Here is a 21,022-nt window from a genome sequence, read left to right as displayed (position 1 = left end):
ATCTGAAAGTTTTTTTCCTCTTTTACATTCTAATGTTTGTGAACTCTACTTCCTAAAGTTCTTTCAGTGTCCTTAGGGCATCAGTTCTCAAGGAGTAGTCCAGGGAGCTCTGGAGATTCCTGAGATTTTTTTCCAGATAGTCTGTGAGGTCAAAAGTATTTTCATAGTGATGTTAAGATGTTACTTACCTTTTTTTTTTTTTTTTTTTTAACCATCTTTGACATTTGCACTGATGGTACAAAAGCATAGGTTGGTAAAACTGTTGGTGCTTTAGCACAATAAGGGTAGTGGCATCTACCTGTATTAATAGTAATTTTCTTCACCGTCGTTAATGCACAGTTAAGAAAAGCCAGTTTCACTTAAGTCCTTGATGAAGCAGTAAAAACTACTAATTTTATTAAATCTTCACCCTTGAGATTTTTAACATTCTGTGTGAAGAATAGAGTAGTTTTTCGTAAATCACTTTTGCATTCAGGAGTAGGATGGTTTTCTTGAGGGAAAGCACTTATAGGATTGTTTGGATTGTGAGCTGAACTAGCCACTTTTTTCACAGAACATTGTTTTTACTTGAAAGAATAACTGACAGACTAAGTTCGGTAATTCTTGAAAATAAACAAAGTGAGCCTGATAAAATTTGAGATTTCAGTGAAAAATCAGAATTTTGAAAAATTGTATATACTACTGTGAGCTTAGCAATTTTCTGATACTTAAAGACTCTGATGATATTTATTGGTGGTGATATTGTATATGTGACTTTTTTGTATAATGAAATGTTTCATTTATATAGTTTTATATAAATGGAATCATGCCTGGAATTTTTCATTGAATTCCAAATATTGTGAATTTTACCTCGTTGGGTACTGGATATTAATGTATTTCTATAAGTACTCTTGAGTTTTGCTCTGGGATGCAGTTAAATTACTTGGAATCAGCTTGATCCTTTTGGTTCTTGCTTTTAGGATTTGTTAGGTGGGACCTGAGCCGGGTTTAGTTTTGGGCTACCTCAGTAGAGGCTACCTCTTTTTGAGTCCTCTACCTAATGCTCCATGAATTATGAAGTTTTCCAGCCAGTGGCTGGTGGGAACAGGCACTGTTCCATGCTGTCTGTGAGTGTCTCATCATTTCAGGTGGTTCTTGCCACTATCTTGGATTGTTTCCTCATTGGCATGTGCAGATCAGTACTCTACTAGATACTTGAGAGGTCCTTCTGCAGATCTCTGGAGTGCATTCTTTGTGCAGCACTCTCCATTCTGCTTTCTTCTCTGTGAACTTTAGTCTTCTTGGTCTCCCTGGATTCTCAGCAGTGTCTCTTCAGCTTGGGTTTGCTGGGCTATATCTGGGTTCCCCTTCCCCATGCCACAGCATGGAAACTCTCAGGACAACAAGCGGAAAGAATCATAAGGCTTAATCTCATTTGTTTCCCATCTCTCAGGGATCACTCTTCCTTACCTGATGTCCTGTATCTTAAAAACTATTGTTTCAGGGGTTCCCTGGTGGAGCAGTGGTTGAGAGTCCACCTGACGATGCAGGGGACATGGGTTCGTGCCCCGGTCCGGGAAGGTCCCACATGCCGCGGAGCGGCTAGGCCCGTGAGCCATGGCCGCTGAGCCTGCGCGTCCGGAGCCTGTGCTCCACAACGGGAGAGGCCACAACAGTGAGAGGCCCGCGTACCTCAAAAAAAAAAAAAAAAAAAGAAACGAGTCTTTGAGTATAGTAATATGTTTTTCCCTGCTAGAAATTTACTTTGGTTTCTGGTACAACTTTTTTTCTCTTTCTCTTTTTTTTTTTTTGCGGTATGTGGGCCTCTCACTGTTGTGGCCTCTCCCGTTGCGGAGCATAGGCTCCGGACGCACAGGCCCAGCGGCCATGGCTCACGGGCCCAGCCGCTCCGCGGCATGTGGGATCTTCCCAGACTGGGGCACGAACCCGTGTCCCCTGCATCGGCAGGCGGACTCTCAACCACTGCGCCACCAGGGAAGCCCTTCTTTCTCTTTTTTAATGAAGGTATAATTAACATTTAATATGTTAGTTTCATGTGTACAGCATAATGGTTCAATATTTGTATACATTGAGAAATGATCACCATAAGTCTAGTTAATATCTGTCACCTTACATAGTTACAAGATTTTTTTTTCTTATGATGAGAGCTTTTAAGATTTACTCTCTTAGCTACTGTCAAATATTTAACACAGTATTATTAACTGTAGTCACCATCCTGTACATGACATCCACATGACTTACTCATTTTATAACTGGAAGTTTGTACCTTTTGACCTCCTTCACCCATTTCTTCTGCTCTTCACCGCCATCTCTAGCAGCCACCAATCTGTTCTCTGCATCTGTGAGCTTATTTTTTTTGTTTTTGCATTGTTTTCGTTTTTAGATTTTACGTACAAATTTGCCTTTCTCAGTCTGACTTATTCCACTACGTGTAATATCCTCCATGTTCATCCATGTTGTCCCAAATGGCAAGATTTTATTCCTTTTTATGGCTGAATAATATTCCATTCTGTATATACACACACACATATATATGTGTGTGTATATATATACACACACACACACACACCACATTTTCTTTATGCATTCATCCATCTATGGACACATTTTGTTTCCATATCTTGGCCAGTATAAGTAATGCTGCAGTGAACATGGGAGTGCATGTATCTTTTTGAGTTACTTTTTTCATTTTCTTCAGGTAAATTCTCAGATGTGGAATTCCTGGATCATATGGTTATTCTATTTTTAATTTTTTTGAGTAACTTTCATACTGTTTTCTGTAGTGACTGCATCAGTTTACATTCTGCCAACAGTTCACAAGGATTCCCTTTTCTCCACATCCTTGCCAATACTTGCTGTTTTTTGTCTTTTTGATAATAGTCATTTTAACAGGTGTGAGGTGATGTTTCATTGTGATTTCGATTTGCATTTCCCTGATGATTAGTGATGTTGAGCATATTTTCATATACTTGTTGGCCATCTGTATGTCTTCTTTGGAAAAATGTCTCTTCATATCTTCTGCCCATTTTTTTGTTCAGATTGCTATTGAGTTGTATGAATTCTTTGTATATTAGATATTCGTCCCTTATCAGATACATGATTTGCAAATATTTCCTCCTTTTCAGTAGGTTGCCTTTTCATTTTGTTGATGGTTTCCTTTGCTGTGCCGAAGCTTTTTAGTTTGATGTAGTCCCCCTTGTTTATTTTTGCTTTTGTTGCTTTTGCTTTTAGAGTCAGATTCAAAAAACTATTACCAAGCCCTCTGTCAAGGATTTTACCCACCTATGTTTTCTTCTAGGAGTTTTATGATTTCAGGTCTGAGGTTCAAGTGTTTAATCCATTTTGCGTTAATTTTTGTAGGTAATGTAAGATAGTTGTCCCGTTTCATTCTTTTGCATGTGGCTGTTCAGTTTTCCCAGCAACATTTATTAAAGAGACTGTCCTTTCCCCATTGTATAACATTTTAAAATCATTGCAAAGTGGCTTGCTATAAATCACAAAAAATATTTTCTGTAAATTCTGGGATAGGTGATTTCATAAAAAGTAGAAGAAAAGTGTAGTTTCATAATGTTTAATATTTATTTTATATCAGTTTGTGAAATGAGTTTATCACCAAAACTTTTAGATAAAGTAATTTTAGAAACGCAGTCCATATTTTAGAACTTTTCTTATGTTGACAGATCATATGCCTCATATTTAGGTATCATATTTTAATCTGGATCATCTACAGATTTGAATAAAGTAAATTGAGGAACATGGGAAAGAAACATTTCTTTTTAGGACCTGTTCCTTCAAATGGGAGGAAAAAGAGGATGGGACTAGATTTAATATACCTTATATCCCATTTAGCTGTGATACCTCTAAATTCTAATGATGCTTTTCCTATTTTGATCCTTATAAGATGATATTAGGGAGCATTTATTTTTTAGAAGAATAGTTATTTGGATTGGTAAATTAATGGTTTAGTTATCTTATCCCTACAAAGATATAAATGTTACAGTTTTCATACTTTTAAAAACTGCAGTTGTATTATTTTCTGGAAAACTCTCCTCCATACATTAAATGATAAATTAGTTTAATGATTTCTGTTTTCCTGTAAATTTGACATTAAACTTTTTATGTTTTTCTTTTAAGTCTTCTTAGTTTTTATGAAAATAATTTAGCTTCCAACCTGTGAATTGAATTGGGTGGTTGTCTTTTTACCTTCCTATCATCTCCAGTTTCCTCACTCTCTTCAAGTCAGAAAATGGTGTCAGTACCTCCTCTCTTAAATGAATTACCTTCCAATGTCCCCTGCTTTTTCCCTTTCCTTGCATTTTACTTAGTTATTTATTATTTTTTTAATACATCTTTATTGGAGTATAATTGCTTTATGATGTTGTGTTAGCTTCTGCTGTACAACACAGTGAGTCAAGTATATGCATACATATATCCCCATATTCCTTCCCTCTTGAGCCTCCCTCCCACCCTCCCTATCCCACCCCTCTAGGTTGCCACAAAGCACCGAGCTGATCTCCCTGTGGTATGCAGCAGCTTCCCACTAGCTACCTGTTTTACATTTGGTACTTGTATAGATGTCCATGCTACTCTCTCACTACGTCCCAGCCTCCCCATCCCCCCACCTGCACGTCCTCAAGTCCGTTCTCAACGTCTGCATCTTTATTCCTGCCCCACCACTAGGTTCGTCAGTACCATTTTTCTAGATTCCATATATATATATATACGTTAGCATACAGTATTTGTTTTTCTCTTTTTGACTTCACTTTGTATGACAGACTCTAGGTCCATCCACCTCACTACAAATAACTCAATTTTGTTTCTTTTTATGGCTGAGTAATATTCCATTGTATATATGTGCCACATCTTCTTTATCTACTCGTCTGTCAGTGGACATTTAGGTTGTTTCCATGTCCTGGCTATTGTAAATAGTGCTGTAAATGAACATTGGGGTACATGACTCTTTTTGAATTATGGTTCTCTCAGGGTATATGCCCATTAGTGGGATTGGTGGGTCATATGATAGTTCTATTTTTAGTTTTTTAAGGAATCTCCATACTCTTCTCCATAATGGCTGCACCAATTTACATTTCCACCAACAGTGCAGGAGGGTTCCCTTTTCTCCACACCCTCTCCAGCATTTATTGTTTGTAGATTTTTTGATGATGGCCATTCTGACTAGTGTGAGGTGATACCTCATTGTGGTTTTGATTTGCATTTCTCTAATGATTAGTGATATTGAGCATCTTTTCATGTGTTTGTTGGCCATCTGTATATCTTCCCTGGAGAAATGTCTATTTAGGTCTTCTGTCCATTTTTGGATTGGATTGTTTGTTTTTTTTTGATATTGAGCTGCATGAGTTGCTTGTATGTTTTGGGGATTAATCCTTTGTCAGTTGCTTCATTTGCAAATATTTTCTCCTATTCTGAGGGTTGTCTTTTCATCTTGCTTATGGTTTCCTTTGCTGTGCAAAAGCTTTTAAGTTTCATTAGGTCCCATTTGTTTATTTTTTTTTTTTTTTCTTTTTGCGGTATGCGGGCCTCTCACTGTTGTGGCCTCCCCCGTTGCGGAGCACAGGCTCCGGACGCGCAGGCCCAGCGGCCATGGCTCACGGGCCCAGCCGCTCCGCGGCATATGGGATCCTCCCAGACCGGGGCACGAACCCGTATCCCCTGCATCGGCAGGCGGACTCTCAACCACTTGCGCCACCAGGGAGGCCCCCATTTGTTTATTTTTGTTTTTATTTCCATTACTCTAGGAGGTGGGTCAAAAAGGATGTTGCTGTGATTTATGTCATAGAGTGTCCTGCCTATGTTTTCCTCTAAGAGTTTTATAGCATCTGGCCTTACATTTAGGTCTTTAATCCATCTTGAGTTTATTTTTGTGTGGTGTTAGGAAGTGTTCTAATTTCATTTTATTACATGTAGCTGTCCAGTTTTCCAATCACCACTTATTGAAGAGGCTGTCTTTTCTCCATTGTATATTTTTGCCTGCATACATTTTATTTATGTATTTATGTATGTATGTATGTATGTATGTATTTCTTTTTGCTCTCACCGTGTGACATGTGGGATCTTAGTTCCCCCTACCAGGGATTGAACCCATGCCCCCTGCAGTGGAAGCACAGAGTGTTAACCACTGGACCGCCAGGGAAGTCCCTCTTTACATTTTAGATTCATGTTTTTATACAGATAATTCATATTGTTAAGGATCTAGTGAGGCATCAGTCTCCGTGTGGTCAAAATATAGTTAAGAAGAAGCATTATATTTTAGAATAGAATGGTAACATTCTGATATTACCTTGTTCTACCACTCATAACCATTTTCTCTAGAATTTATTTATATGTATTCTCTTAATTCTTTTAGCAAATCCTCACAATGAGTGAGGTATTCTCACAGACACATTCTTATGCTTATACCTGCTGTTTGTTTATTAAACAAGTACTAACATTGTGTATATACTTTTAGAAAAAGTAGTGTTTATTTTTGCCTAGTGTGTAGAAAAGAGGTGGGTCCAGCAGAGTGCGCTGTTGATCTTCAGGTAAAGTGTTGGTGTTGGGCAAAGCCTTGGGCTGTTTTTCTTCCTCTTAAACCCTACCTTTACTTTCTTTTGTCTCTGTCTCTCTTTTTCTCTCCCTCTCTTTCCTCCCTATCTCCCTTCAATGCTGAGATATTCTCAGGAGAAAATGACCAATTTATTTTGAAAAGCTGTTATTTTACAAGTCATTTTCCCATAGTTTTACTCTACTTTTTATTTAAAATAACTGCTGCATAGAGAAATAATGCTTACTGTGTTTCAGGAACTCTTAAATAGTCTAGAAATACTCATTTACCTGATAAATACAGGTTCATGTGAGTTAATGCTTATTGCAGGTCCTTTTAAGTTTTCTGTGGATTTGACCATTTTCAAAATAAAACAAAAGAATTTAATTGAATCCCTATAATAACCTTATGAGGAAGGTGTTAATATTTTCTTCAATGACAGAAGAGGAAATTGAGTCACAGATTGTTTAAGTTCATGTCACGAAGCTGATGAGTAGAGGCTGGTTTAAAACTCAGGCATTCTGGCTCTAGAATTAATCCTCTCAACCACCTCACTATTTTGCCTTTGAATCAACTCTTCCCGATGACCTTTAGATGAAAGATAGTTCATTTTTGTACTTTCACAGGTAATATTATGTAGATAATTCGTTTAATATTAGTTCCTCTTTTAGTCTCTCTCTCTCAACACCCTGTTCTTTTATGATGCTTACCAAAGTTTATGATTACATATTTATTTATAGGTTTCATGGTTTTACTTGCCTCCTTGCCAGGCTGTCCATAAGGACAAGTGTATTGTCTCTCTTGTTCACTTTTTTATAACCAGCGTCTGGCACAGGACCTGTGCTTAGTAAGTACTCACATATTTGTTGAATAAATGAATGGAAAAATGGCTAAAGTTAAGAAAATGTACTCTTTACCACCATTATTTGTGGCTTACAGCTTTTACTCAGATCCATATACTTAGAGAGGTGTGACAGTACTGTTAAATAGAGGAGACTGAAAGCAGGTTTTTAAATGTTTTTTTGCTTCTTCTGCAGTACATTTTGGTTGTAGTTTTTTATGTACTAGCACACAAAAATAAAAGACCAAATAATGATTTCAGGGACCAAGAGGTAAATTGGTGCTTAATATAAACAAAAGATTAGAAACAACTTTTGTTTTCTGTAGCTACTCTATGACCACACTGTTAAATAATATGACCATCTAGTTGAAGTATAGTTTATTCAAGACAGCAAAATTTTTGAAAACTGTTACATGCCAAACACTTAAAAACAATAACTTGCATTTCTTTGACAGTTAATAATAATGATATAATGATAGCTTTTTGGAATGTATACGTGTGCCAGGAAGTTTGTACGTTCTCTCATATATCCTTACATGAACTCTGTGAAGAAAATAGAGCAGCTGTTAGTCTCATTTTATAGATAAGAAAATTGGAGCCCAAAGATACTAGATTATTTGACAATGGTCATAATTATGGATATATGGTAGAACTGTGATTTGAGTCTAGTTCTAAAATTGAGCTGAATATAGATTCATGGAAAGGAGAGAAAAGGAATGGCTGGGAAAATTTTTTGTTTTCCTGTTGGCTGATGAGGAAAAAACAAAGTTACTTGGCAAGAGAAAAGAGATTTTATTATTCAATATGTCTGGCCTTAAAATATCTTCTTTTAAATAGTCAGTCTGCAGTTGGGGAAGATTAAATTATCTTAAACCTTTTGTGTATTTTACCTCCTAAAGAGTCAAAGGAAGTTTTAAACTCAAATTAAAAAAAAAATTATGAGGAATATACATTGTTTGAAAAACCTTTAACAGTATAAACCAGTACAGAGTAAAAAGTTAAATATTCTCCCTTAAACTATTACTTCCATCCCCCTTTCTGTTTCCCAGAAGTAAACAAGAGGAACACTTTCATGAGAATCTTTCTGGATCTTTTTGTATAAATTTACAACAGATATTTTTCATAGTTCTGTTATAGTTAAATTTTTTTTTTTTACATTTAACCCTCTTATTTATAGAGTTTATTTTAATGTATGTATGAGGCCAGGTTCTAACTGTATGCTTTTCCAAATACATGATCAATTGTCCTAGAGTCAACTAAAGAAAAATTTTTCCTGATTTAATTTTTCCTTTGCTGTTATCATATACTAAATTGTTATATATGCTTGGGTTGGCTCCTGGCCTTTTTTTTTTAATTTTAATATTTTTCAAAACATATATGTGTATAGTCAGAGTCAAAAAGTTCTACGTGGCTTCAAACAAAAAGCAGTAGACCTCTGCCCTAGTTCTAGTCTACCAGTTCCCCCTATCTGAAGTCAATAACTTTTAATCATTTTACCTGTTTATTCTCAAATTTATCTATTTTTTTTTAAAAAAGTAACAAGCATGTACTGCCTTTTTCTTGAATTTTCAGTTTTGGATACCTTCCATTTTCCTTCCATTGTCTTCCTACTGTCCTTTCTTTTTTTTTGGGCTGCGTCAGGTCTTAGTTGCAGCACACAGGATCTTCGTTGAGGCGTGCAAGATCTTTCATTGCGGCGCATGGGCTTCTGTACTTGTAATGTGCAGGCTTCTCTCTAGTTGTGGTGTGCGCTCCAGGGCACGTGAGCTCCAGAGCACATGGGCTCTGTTGTTTGCAGCATGCGGGCTCTCTCGTTGAGGCACATGAGCTCAGTAGTTGTGGCGGGCAGGGTTAGTTGCCCCACGGCATGTGGGATCTTAGTTCCCCGACCAGCGGTCGAACCCACATCCCCTGTGTTGGAAGGCAGATCCTCTACCACTGTACCACCAGGGAAGTCCCCTGTCCTTTCTAATTTTCTCATTACTTTTCCCCCCTCAAGCCTCACAATATTTGATGTTTACATTATTGTAATTATATAAATATCATTAAAAACTGAGCCAAGTGTTAGATTATGATTACAGTTCTTTCCCCAAACCAGGTTTTATTTTTTCTAGTGCTTAATATTTGTCTTGTCATTTACTTAGTTTTCTGTATATCTGTAACTATTTATCCCCAAATTCTGATAGAGCTTAAAATCTGTTAACTCATTCAAATGCATCAGGTCAAGAATGTCCATATTTTTTAGACTTTCAATATTTAGTGAAAATAATGAAAAATACTTTTTTGATGGTGAATTTTATTATATGTATTTTAATGACATTGACCTTTTTTGAATACAAAAGCATTATCTATTCCTTAGTGAAAATTTGGAAACCACCAAAATGTATACTCATGTTATTAACGTTTATCTTTAATTCAACTATCCCCTTAGAATCAACTCCTTGTTATTTTGCTTGCTATCCTTTTACACACACACACACACACACACACACACACAATTTGTTACCAATTGCTGTGTAACAAACCAACCATTTATTTAGCTTACTATTCTGAGGGTCAGCAATTTAGGCTGGGCTCAGCTGGGCATTTCTTCTGCTGATCTCAGCTGGTCCACTCATGCATCCGTGGTCAGTTGCAGGTCAGCTGCAAGTCAGCAAGGTGGCTCTGCTTCTTAGGGTTGGTTGGCAGTTGACTAGGACCATGGGACCATGGCGTGGGTACCTCTCATCATCCAGCAAACTAATCCCAGCTTATATATATGGTGGCCCCAAGGTTCCAGGAACAGCAAGAGAGCAAACCCCAATGTGCAAAATACCTTTTGAGCCTCTGTTTATGCCACATTTTCTAATATCCCAGTTACCAATGCAAGTCACATGGCCAAACTGAGATTCGAGGGAAGGAGTTCACCTCTTTTTTTTATTATTATTATTAATTAATTAATTTATATTTTTATTTTTGGCTGCGTTGGGTCTTCGTTTCTGTGCGAGGGCTTTCTCTAGTTGCGGCAAGCGGGGGCCCCTCGTCATCACGGTGCGTGGGCCTCTCACTCTCACGACCACTCTTGCTGTGGAGCACAGGCTCCAGACGCGCAGGCTCAGTAGTTGTGGCTCATGGGCCTAGTTGCTCCGCGGCATGTTGGATCTTCCTAGACCGGGGCTCGAACCCGTGTCCCCTGCATTGGCAGGCGGATTCTCAACCACTGCGCCACCAGGGAAGCCCAGGAGTTCACCTCTTGGTGAGAAGAGCTTCAAAGTGACCTTGCAAAGGGGAATTACATATAGAAATGAGAAGAATTTTTGGCCATTAAAAAATATGTATGTATATATGTATATAATATGTGTTATGCATATACTTTTTTAAAAATGAAATTTGGATAGGATTTATTATTTAAAAAAATTTTTTTTTATTTAGCTGCACTTCAGGTTCTTAGTTCCCCAACCATGAATCGAACCTGGGCCCTGGGAGTGAAAGTGTGGAGTCCTAAGCACTGGACTGCCAGGAAGTTCCCAACAAAATTTGGGTTATAGTGTATATAGCGTATATAGCATTTATTTTTCACCTAATATATCATGGTCATAGAAAAGGCTTTTAGAAATCTAAATCTTATTTTGATGCATACTTTTTTGATACAACCTTTTTTTTCTATGTTAGGAGTTGGCAAACTACAATCCATGGGCTGAATATGGCCCACTGCCTGTTTTTATAAATTTTGGGGAACACAGTTTACATTCATTTACTTACTGTTTGTGGCTACTTTTGTGCTCTAATGGTAGAATTGAGTAGTTGTGACAGATACGATATGGCTAACAAAACTTAAAATTTTTACTCTTTGGCCCTTTAAAGAAAGTTTACCAACACTTGTCCTATGCTATTTTAATCTTGGTAAGTGAGGCCAGAAGTTGGTGGCATTAGTGTGAACCTCTTGCTTTATCTGCAAATTTGCCTAAGGGCAGGATGATAGAATGGATGAATAATTGCTTGAGTGAGTTTCCTTCAGCTCCAATAATTATGATTTTTTAAGAGCTTGTAGAAGACATAGTAGTGACCTCTACAGTGGAAATAGAAAGGATAATTCTCAAAAATTTCAAATCTTCATCATGTTGAATGAACTTGGTGAATGTTCCAGAAAGATTTGACAGTTATTTTTCTTGATCTGTAGAAATATTTAATACGTATAGCAATCTAGCTGACGTGTGTACATATTTAGTGATAGTAGAATCTATAATTGCCATTTAGAAGCTTTTCGCTCATTGATAGTGGGTATGGAAAGATAACTTTACCTTAGAAAACTACTTTGTTAATTGACCAATTGTCTGACCAGTAGACAGACAGATAGATATTTAGATTTATTTATTACAGTTTTTAAAGATTTTTACATAGTCACAAAATTATACAAAAATCGGAAATACAATACAAATATATATATTTTTTCCCCTGAACCACTTGAGAGTAAGTTATTGATGTGATGCTCCATCACCCTGGAATACTTTAGTGTCTTATTTCCTAAAGCAAAGACATTCTTCAATATAACCATAAAAATCAGGAAATTATAATTGATTCATTGTTACCTAATACTCAGGACCAGATCAAATTTTGCAAGTTGTCTCTATGAAGTTTTTATAGCAGAAAGATCCAGTTCAGAATCATACATTGCATTTGGTTGTCGCTTTGCTATTTTCTTCAGTCTGGAACAGTTCCTCAGTCTTCCCTTGTCTTTCATGACCTTGACACTTAAGATTATAGCCTTTCTAGAATGTCTCTCAACTTTGGGTTTTATTGTCATTAGATTAAAGTTATATATCTTTGGCAAGAATGTCACAGAAGTGATGCTGCATTCTACCTACTGCATCCTATGAGGTGGCAGATAGTTTCATTTTGTTTCATTATTGATGATTACTTTGATAACTTGATTAATATGATATCTGCTAGGCATCACTATAAAGTTATCTTTCTCCCTTCATGATTAAAGAGGACTTTGTAGGGAGGAACTCTGAAACTATATAAATAGCATGTCCTCATCAAACATTCAGTTTATTAATTTTATATTTATCTTTATGGACTCATGATTTTACATTTTATTAAGTGAGTGATAATCTGTTATTATATGATTTGTTTAAATGCTCAAGTGCGAGTTCAGTTAAGTTGCTTGTGTCTTTCTGACATGTATCCATTATCTTAGAGCACTTACTTGCTTTCTGGCATAATAAGATGTTCTAGGGTCATCTCCATCTTGTCGTTTCCCCACCCCAGTCCTGGATTCATCCATTTTTTCAGAGAACCCTGGTTTCTTTTAAATACTTAAAGAAGCCAAGTTTTCAGCATTGGCTTTGCCCACTGCTATTGGGGTTGCTGTTCCAGGCCCTTTCAGCAGACGGAACTAGGCAATACGTGTCTTTGTAATATGTGTGTATATACACACGTGAACACACACACAGACAAATATATACTTACAGGTATATATTTATATTTTTCTCTATTTATATGTTCAAAATTATGTATTTATAACAATACATCCAATTCCTGTTCAACACCAGAGAGTTCTTTCTAAGTTTCTTCTTTTTTATAATTTTTGGTGAAAAATCTATTCCCACTTTTTCAAAAAGTTAAAAATAGAATTACCATATAATCCAGAAATTCCATTTCTAGGTATATATCCCAAAGGATTGAAAGCAGGTATTGAAACACATACCTGTACACCAATGTTCATAGCAGTGTTATTCACAAGACCCAAAGGATGAAAAGAACCTATGTGTCTGTCGAGAGATGGATGGATAAACAAATGTGGTATATACATGGAATACTTAGCCCTAAAATGGAAGGAAATTCTGACACATGCTACAACAAAGATCGAAGATATTATGCTAAGAGAAATAAGCCAGTTAGAAAATGACAAATACTGTATGATTCCACTTATAATTTCCTTTGTGTTGCTATTATAGAAATAGAATTCATTTTTTTATATTGACCATGTAACCTGCAAATTTGCTAAGTCACTTTTTGGTTCTAGCTGATATGTTTGGAGATTTTATAGGACTTCCTAAGAATACAGAGCTGTATGTTTTCAATCTCTAATAAACATTTTACTTCTTTTAGTGTTTGGCTTTTAATATGTTTTCTTGTTTTATCTCGGTGGCTAGGATACGCCAAGGTTGAATTGGAGTGGTGAGAGTAGACATCTTTGCCTTGTACAAATCTTAGGGGGAAACAAAACCATTAAGAATGATGTTTGATGTAGGTGTTTTGTATATGGTCTTTATCAGGTTGAGGAAGTTTCCTTCTGTTCCTAGTTTTTTTCTTTTTTCTTTCTTTCTTTCTTTTTTTTTTTGGCTGCACTGTGCAGCTTGTGGGATCTTAGTTCCCTGACCAGGGGTTGAACCTGTGCCCCCCTGCATTGGAAGTGTGGACTCTTAACCACTGGACCGCCAGGAAAGTGCCCTCTTCTATTCCTAGTTTTCTGAAAGTTTTGTAATGAATGAGTGTTGAATTTTGTATTTTAAATTTTATTGCATCCATTAGTAGGATCATATGGTTTTACTCCTATATCCTGTGGATATGTTGAATTACGTTGTTTGGTTTTTGGATGCTGACCCAACCTCACATTCAAATGAAAGCTGGAATAAAACCCACTTGGTCATGGTTCAGTACCCTTTTTATATATTGCTAGGTTTGATTTGCCAAGTTTTCTTAAGGATTTCTTGCATCTCTGCTAATAAAGATATTGGTCTTTAGTGTTTTGTGTATGTGTGTTATTTTTGTCTGGTTTTGATATGAGGGTAATGCTGACCTTATGAATTGGAAGTATTGGTATTCTTAAATTTTTGATTGAATTCACCAATGAAGCCATCTGGGCCTTGCATCTTATTTTTGGAAAGGGTTTCACTTACACATTTAATTTCTTTAATAAATATAGGACTATTCAGATTTTCTGTTGCTCCTTGAGTTGGTTTTGATAATTATATCTTTCAAGAAATTTGTCCATTTCAGTCAAGTTTTTAAATTTATTGGCATAATATTCAAAATATTCTCCTTTTTAAAAAAAACTGTAGGATCTATAGTGATATGCCCTCTTCATTTCTGATACTCAGAATTCGCATTTTTTTCTCTGTTTTTTGATCAATCTAGGTAGAGATGTATACATTTTATTATCTTAAAAAAACGGTTTGGGGCTTCCCTGGTGGCGCAGTGGTTGAGAGTCCGCCTGCCGATGCAGGGGACACGGGTTCGTGCCCTGGTCTGGGAGGATCCCACATGCCGCGGAGCAGCTGGGCCCGTGAGCCATGGCCGTTGAGCCTGCGCGTCTGGAGCCTGTGCTCCGCAACGGGAGAGGCCACAACAGTGAGAGGCCCGCGTACGGCAAAAACAAAAACAAACAAAAAAAAAAAACAAAAAAAAAACGGTTTGTTTCTGTTGATTTTTCTTTAATGATTTTTCCATTTTCTATTTCATTGATTTCTACTTCTGTCTTTATGTCCTTCATTTTACTTTTTTTAGATTTAATTTACTCTTTTTCTAATTTCTTGAGGTTGAATCTTAGATAATTGATTTTGGTCCTTTTCCCCCCCTAAAACAACCATTGAAAGCTATACATTTCCTTCTGCTTTACACGCATCACACAGATTTTGATATTATGTTACATTTTATCTCATTTTCCTTTTGATTTCTTTTCTGACCCAAGATTTATTTACAATAAATAAATACTAAATAGTTTAGTTTTTTCCCCAGATATGTTTCTCTTATTGATTTGTGATTTGTGTGGTTAGAGAACATATTTTATATGATTCCAATTCCTTTCAATTTAATAATCAGTGAAAGCTCTAAATTCTTAGGAAAAATGTGTATTCATTTATAGACTACTACTCTGTTATTTGGTGTAGTAGTCTATAAATGTCAGTTGGCTCAAGTTGGCTGATTATGTTGTTCATGTCTTCTATAACCTTACTGATTTTTTTGGTCTACTTGTAAAGTAGAGAAGAGTGCTAAAGGCCCTATAATTGTGGATTTGTTTCTTTCAATTCTATGAATTTTCGCTTCCTGGAATTTAAGCTCTGATATTAGTTGTATAAACATTTAAGATTATGTCTTCTTGATGAATTAACCCATCTGTTGTTAGCAAATGTCTTTGTTCTGAAATCTATTTTGCCTAATTAATCAAATCACTCTGGCTTTCTTATGATTAGTGTTTGAGTAGTATATCTTTTTTCATCCTTTTACTTATCTGTGTCTTTACATTTAAAATGGGTTTCTTGTACATCGTTCAATCTTCCTTTTTTATCCACTCTGACAAACCCTGCCTTTTAATTGGAGTATTCATACCCTATACGTTTAATATAATAATCAGTATGTCTCAGTTGTTCCTTATTTGCCTTAAATTTTTTTTTGACCTTCTTTTGGATCAGTTGAACATGTTTTAGGATTCCATCTTTTCTCCACCATTTTCTTCTTAGTATAACTCTTAGCTTATTTGTTTTGGGGTTTCTCTGAGGTTTACAATTTCCATCTTAAATTTATCATGTACTTTCAAATATTTTACTTCACATACAGCAGGGGTCCCCAACCCCCACGGCCTTTTAGGAACCGGGCTGCACAGCAGGAGGTGAGTGGTGAGCAAGTGAGAGAAGCTTCATCTGCCACTCCGCATCACTCGCATTGCCACCTGAATCATCCCCATCATTGCTTGCATTACTGCCTGAACCATTGCTCGCATTACCGCCTGAACCATCCCCCTCAATCCGTGGAAAAATTGTCTTCTACAAAACTGGTCCCTGGTGCCAAACAGGTTGGGAACTGCTGACATACAGTGTATAAAAACTTTCTCCCACTATACTTTCATTTCCACTTTCTCATATGTAATTTTTTTTATTGGACTGTAATTGCTTTACAATGTTGTGTTAGTTTCTGCTGTACATTTAAGTGAATCAGCAATATGTTTACATATATCCCCTCCCGCTTGGACCCCCCCCATCTAGGTCATCACAGAGCACCGAACTGAGTTCCCTGTGCTATATAGCAGGTTCCCACTAGCTATTTATTTTACACATTTAGTAAAATACTGTATTTATGTCAAACCTAATCTCCCAATTCATCCCACCCTCCCCTTCCCACCCTGTGTCCACGCGTTCGTACTCTATGCCAGTGTCTCTACTCCTGCCCTGCAGGTAGGTTCATCTGTACCATTTTTCTAGATACCATATATATGTGTTAATATATGGTATTTGTTTTTCTCTTTCTGACTTACTTCACTCTGTATGACAGACTCTAGGTCCATCCACATCTCTACAAATGACCCAATTTCATTTCTTTTTATGGCTGAGTAATATATATTATATATATGTACCATGTCTTCTTTATCCATTCATTTGTCAATGGACGTTTAGATTGTTTCCACGTCCTGGCTATTGTAAATAGTGCTGCAATGAACATTGGGGTACATGTGACTTTTTGAATTATGGTTTTCTCAGGGTATATGCCCAGTAGTGGGATTGCTGGGTCATATGGTAGTTCTATTTTTAGTTACTCAATGAACGTCCATACTGTTCTCCACAGTGGCTGTATCAATTTACATTCCCACCCGCAGTGATAGAGGGTTCCCTTTTCTCCACACCCTCTCCAGCATTTATTGTTTGTAGATTTTTTGATGATGGCCATTCTGACCAGTGTGAGGTGATACCTCATTGTAGTTTTGGTTTGCATTTCTCTAATAATTAGTGGTGTTGAGCATCTTTTTCATGTGCCTTTTGGCCATCAGTATGTCTTCTTTGTAGAAATGTCTATTTAGATCTTCTGCCTATTTTTTGATTGGGTTGTTTGTTTTTTTGATATTGAGCTGCATGAGCTGTTTGTATATTTCCGAGATTTGTCCATTCCTTCATTTGCAAATATTTTCTCCCATTCTGAGGGTTGTCTTTTCGTCTTGTTTATGGTTTCCTTTGCTGTGCAAAAGCTTTTAAGTTTCATAGGTTTCATTTGCTTATTTTTTATTTTATTTTCATTACTCTAGGAAATGTGTCAAAAAAGATCTTGCTGTGATTTATGTCATAGGGTGTTCTTCCTCTGTTTCCCGCTAAGAGTTTTATAGTGTCCAATCTTACATTTAGGTCTTTAATCCATTTTGAGTTTATTTTTGTGTATGGTGTTAGGTAGTGTTCTAATTTCATTCTTTGACATGTAGCTGTCCAGTTTTCCCAGCACCCCTTATTGAAGAGGATGTCTTTTCTCCATTGTATATTCTTGCCTCCTTTGTCATAGATTAGGTTACCATAGGTGCGTGGGTTTATCTCTGGGCTTTCTATCTTGTACCATTGATCTATATTTCTGTTTTTGTGCCAGTACCATACTGTCTTGAATACTGTAGCTTTGTAGTATAATCTGAAGTTGGGGAGCCTGATTCCTCCAACTCCATTTTCTTTCACAGGATTCGCTTTGGCTATTCGAGGTCTTTTGTGTTTCCATACAAATTATAAAATTTTTTGTTCTAATTCTGTGAAAAATGCCATTGGTAATTTGATAGAGATTGCATTGAATCTGTCGATTGCTTTGAGTAGTATAGTCAATTTCACAATATTGATTCTTCTAATCCAAGAACATGTGTATCTTTCCATCTGTTGTCATCTTTGATTTCTTTCATCAGTGTCTTATAATTTTCTGAGTACAGGTATTTTTGCCTCCTTAGGTAGGTTCATTCCTAGGTATTTTATTCTTTTTGTTGTGATGGTAAATAGGATTGTTTCCTTAATTTCTCTTTTTGATCTTTTGTTGTTAGTGTATAGGAATGCAAGAGATTTCTGTGCATTAACTTGGTATCCCTCAACTTTACTAAGTTCGTTGATTAGCTCCAGTAGTTTTCTGGTGCCATCTTTAGGATTCTCTATGTATAGTCTCATATCATCTGCAAACAGTGACAGTTTTACTTCTTCTTTTCCAATTTGGATTCCTTTTATTTCTTTTTCTTCTCTGATTACCATGGCTAGGACTTCCAAAACTATGTTGAATAATAGTGGCGAGAGTGGAGTCCTTGTCTTGTTCCTGATCTTAGAGGAAATGCTTTCAGTTTTTCACCATTGAGAATGATGTTTTCTGTGGGTTTGTCAAATATGGCCTTTATTATGTTGAGGTAGGTTCCCTCTGTGCCTACTTTCTGGAGAGTTTTTATCAAAAATGGGTGTTGATTTTGTCAGAAGCTTTTTCTGCATCTATTGAGATATATAGTTTTTATTCTTCAATTTGTTAATATGGTGTATCACATTGATTGATTTGCATTTATTGAAAAATTCTTGCATTCCTGGGATAAACCCCAGTTGATCATGGTGTTAGGTTATGATCCTTTTAATATGTTGTTGGATTCAGTTTGCTAGTATTTTCTTGAGGATTTTTATGTCTATGTTCATCAGTGATATTGGTGTGTAGTTTTCTTTTTTTGTGATATCTTTGGTTTTGGTATCAGGGTGATGGTGGCCTTGTTGAACGAGTTTGAGAGTGTTCTGCCCTCTGCTATTTTTTTGGAAGAGTTTGAGAAGGATAGGTGTTAGGTCTTCTCTAAATGTTTGATAGAATTCACCTGTGAAGCCATCTGGTCCTGGACTTTTGTTTGTTGGAAGATTTTTAATTACAGTTTCAATTTCATTATTTGTGATTTGTCTGTTTATATTTTCTAATTCTTCCTGGTGCAGTCTTGGAAGGTTGTACCTTTCCAAGAATGTCCATTTCTTCCAGGTTGTCCATTTTATTGTCATATAGTTGCTTGTAGTAGTCTCTTATGATCCTTTGTATTTCTGCAGTGTCAGTTGTAATTTCTCCTTTTTCATTCCAATTTTATTGATTGAGTCCTCTCCCTTTTTTTCTTGATGAGTCTGGCTAAAAGTTTATCAATTTTGTTTATCTTCTCAAAGAGTCAACTTTTAATTTTATGGACCTTTGCTATTGTTTTCTTCATTTCTATTTCATTTGTTTCTGCTCTGATCTTTATGGTTTCTTTCCTTCTACTAACTTTGGGGGTTTTTTTGTTCTTCTTTCTGTAGTTGCTTTAGGTGTAAGGTTAGATTGTTTATTTGAGATTTTTCTTGTTTCTTGAGGTAGGCTTGTATAGCCATAAACATCCCTCTTAGAACTGCTTTTACTGCATCCCATAGGTTTTGGGTCATCGTGTTTTCATTGTCATTTGTCTCTAGGTATTTTTTGATTTACTCTTTGATTTCTTCAGTGATCTTTAGGTTATTTAGCAAGATATTGTTTGGCTTCCATGTGTTTGTGTTTTTTCCAGTTTTTTTCCCTGTGATTGATTTCTAATCTCATAGCGTTGTAGTCAGAAAAGATGCTTGATTTGATTTCAGTTTTCTTAAATTTTCCGAGGCTTGATCTGTGACCCAAGATGTGATCTATGCTGGAGAATGTTCTGTGTGCACTTGAGAAGAAAGTGTATTCTGCTGCTTTTGGGTGGAATGTCCTATCAATATCAATTAAATCTATCTGTTCTGTTGTGTCATTTAAAGCTTGTGTTTCCTTATTTATTTTCTGTCTGGATGACTTGTCCATTGGTGTAAGTGGAGTGTTAAAGTCCCTTACTATTATTGTGTTATTGTCAATATCCGCTTTTATGGGAAAATGTAGATTTCCCTGTTAGCATTTGCCATATGTATTGAGATGCTGCTAAGTTGGGTGCATAAATATTTATAATTGTTATATTTTCTTCTTGGATTGATCATTATGTAGTGCCTTTCCTTATCTCTTTTAACAGTCTTTATTTTAAAGTCTATTTTATCTGATATGAATATTGCTACTCCAGCTTTCTTGTGATTTCCATTTACATGGAATATCTTTTTACAGCCCCTCATTTTTTGTCTGTATGTATCCCTAGGTCTGAAGTGGGTCTCTTGTAAGACAGCATATATATGAGTCTTGTTTTTGTATCCATTCAGCCAGTCTGTGTCTTTTGGTTGGACATTTAATCCACTTACATTCAAGGTAATTATCGATATGTATGTTCCTATTACCATTTTCTTAATTGTTTTGGGTTTGTTTTTATGGGTCTTTTTCCTCTCTTGTGTTTCCCTCCTAGAGAAGTTCCTTTAGCATTTGTTGTAAAGCTGGTTTGGGAGTGCTGAATTCTCTTAGCTTTTGCTTGTTTGTGAAGGTTTTGATTTCTCTGTTGAATCTGAATGAGATCCTTGCTGGGTAGAGTAATCTTGGTTGTAGGTGTTTCCCTTTCATCACTTTAAATGTGTCCTGCCAGTCCCTTCTGACCTGCAGAGTTTCTGCTGAAAAATCAGCTGATAACCTTATGGGGATTCCCTTGTATGTTATTTGTTGCTTTTCCCTTGCTGCTTTTAATATTTTTTTTCTTTCTCTTTAAATTTTGTTCATTTGATAATTATGTGTCTTGGTGTGTTTCTCATTGGGTTTATCCTGTAGGGACTCTCTGCACTTCCCGGACTTGGTTGGCTATTTCCTTTCCCATGTTAGGGAAGTTTTCCACCATAATCTCTTCATATATTTTCTCAGACCCTTTGTCTTTCTCTTCTTCTTCTGGGACCCCTGTGATTTGAATGTTGGTGTGTTTAATGTTGTCCCAGAGATCTCTGAAACTCTCCTCTATTCTTTTCATTCTTTTTTCTTTATTCTGCTCCTCGGCAGTTATTTCCATCATT

The 21,022-nt window shown here is 36.3% G+C and overlaps 1 protein-coding gene across 5 annotated transcripts in view; it reads left to right on the top strand.

Annotated features, from left to right (window-relative positions):
* BRIP1 (BRCA1 interacting DNA helicase 1) overlaps positions 1 to 21,022 on the top strand; it is a 181,539-nt gene that overhangs the window by 12,767 nt on the left and 147,750 nt on the right. The gene's annotated exons all lie outside the window — the stretch shown is intronic.

The sequence above is a fragment of the Mesoplodon mirus genome (genome assembly GCF_964341445.2).
Source record: "Mesoplodon mirus genome assembly, chromosome: 18".
In the NCBI taxonomy this organism is placed as follows: domain Eukaryota; kingdom Metazoa; phylum Chordata; class Mammalia; order Artiodactyla; family Ziphiidae; genus Mesoplodon; species Mesoplodon mirus.
This window is presented reverse-complemented; position numbering and strand designations above follow the sequence as displayed.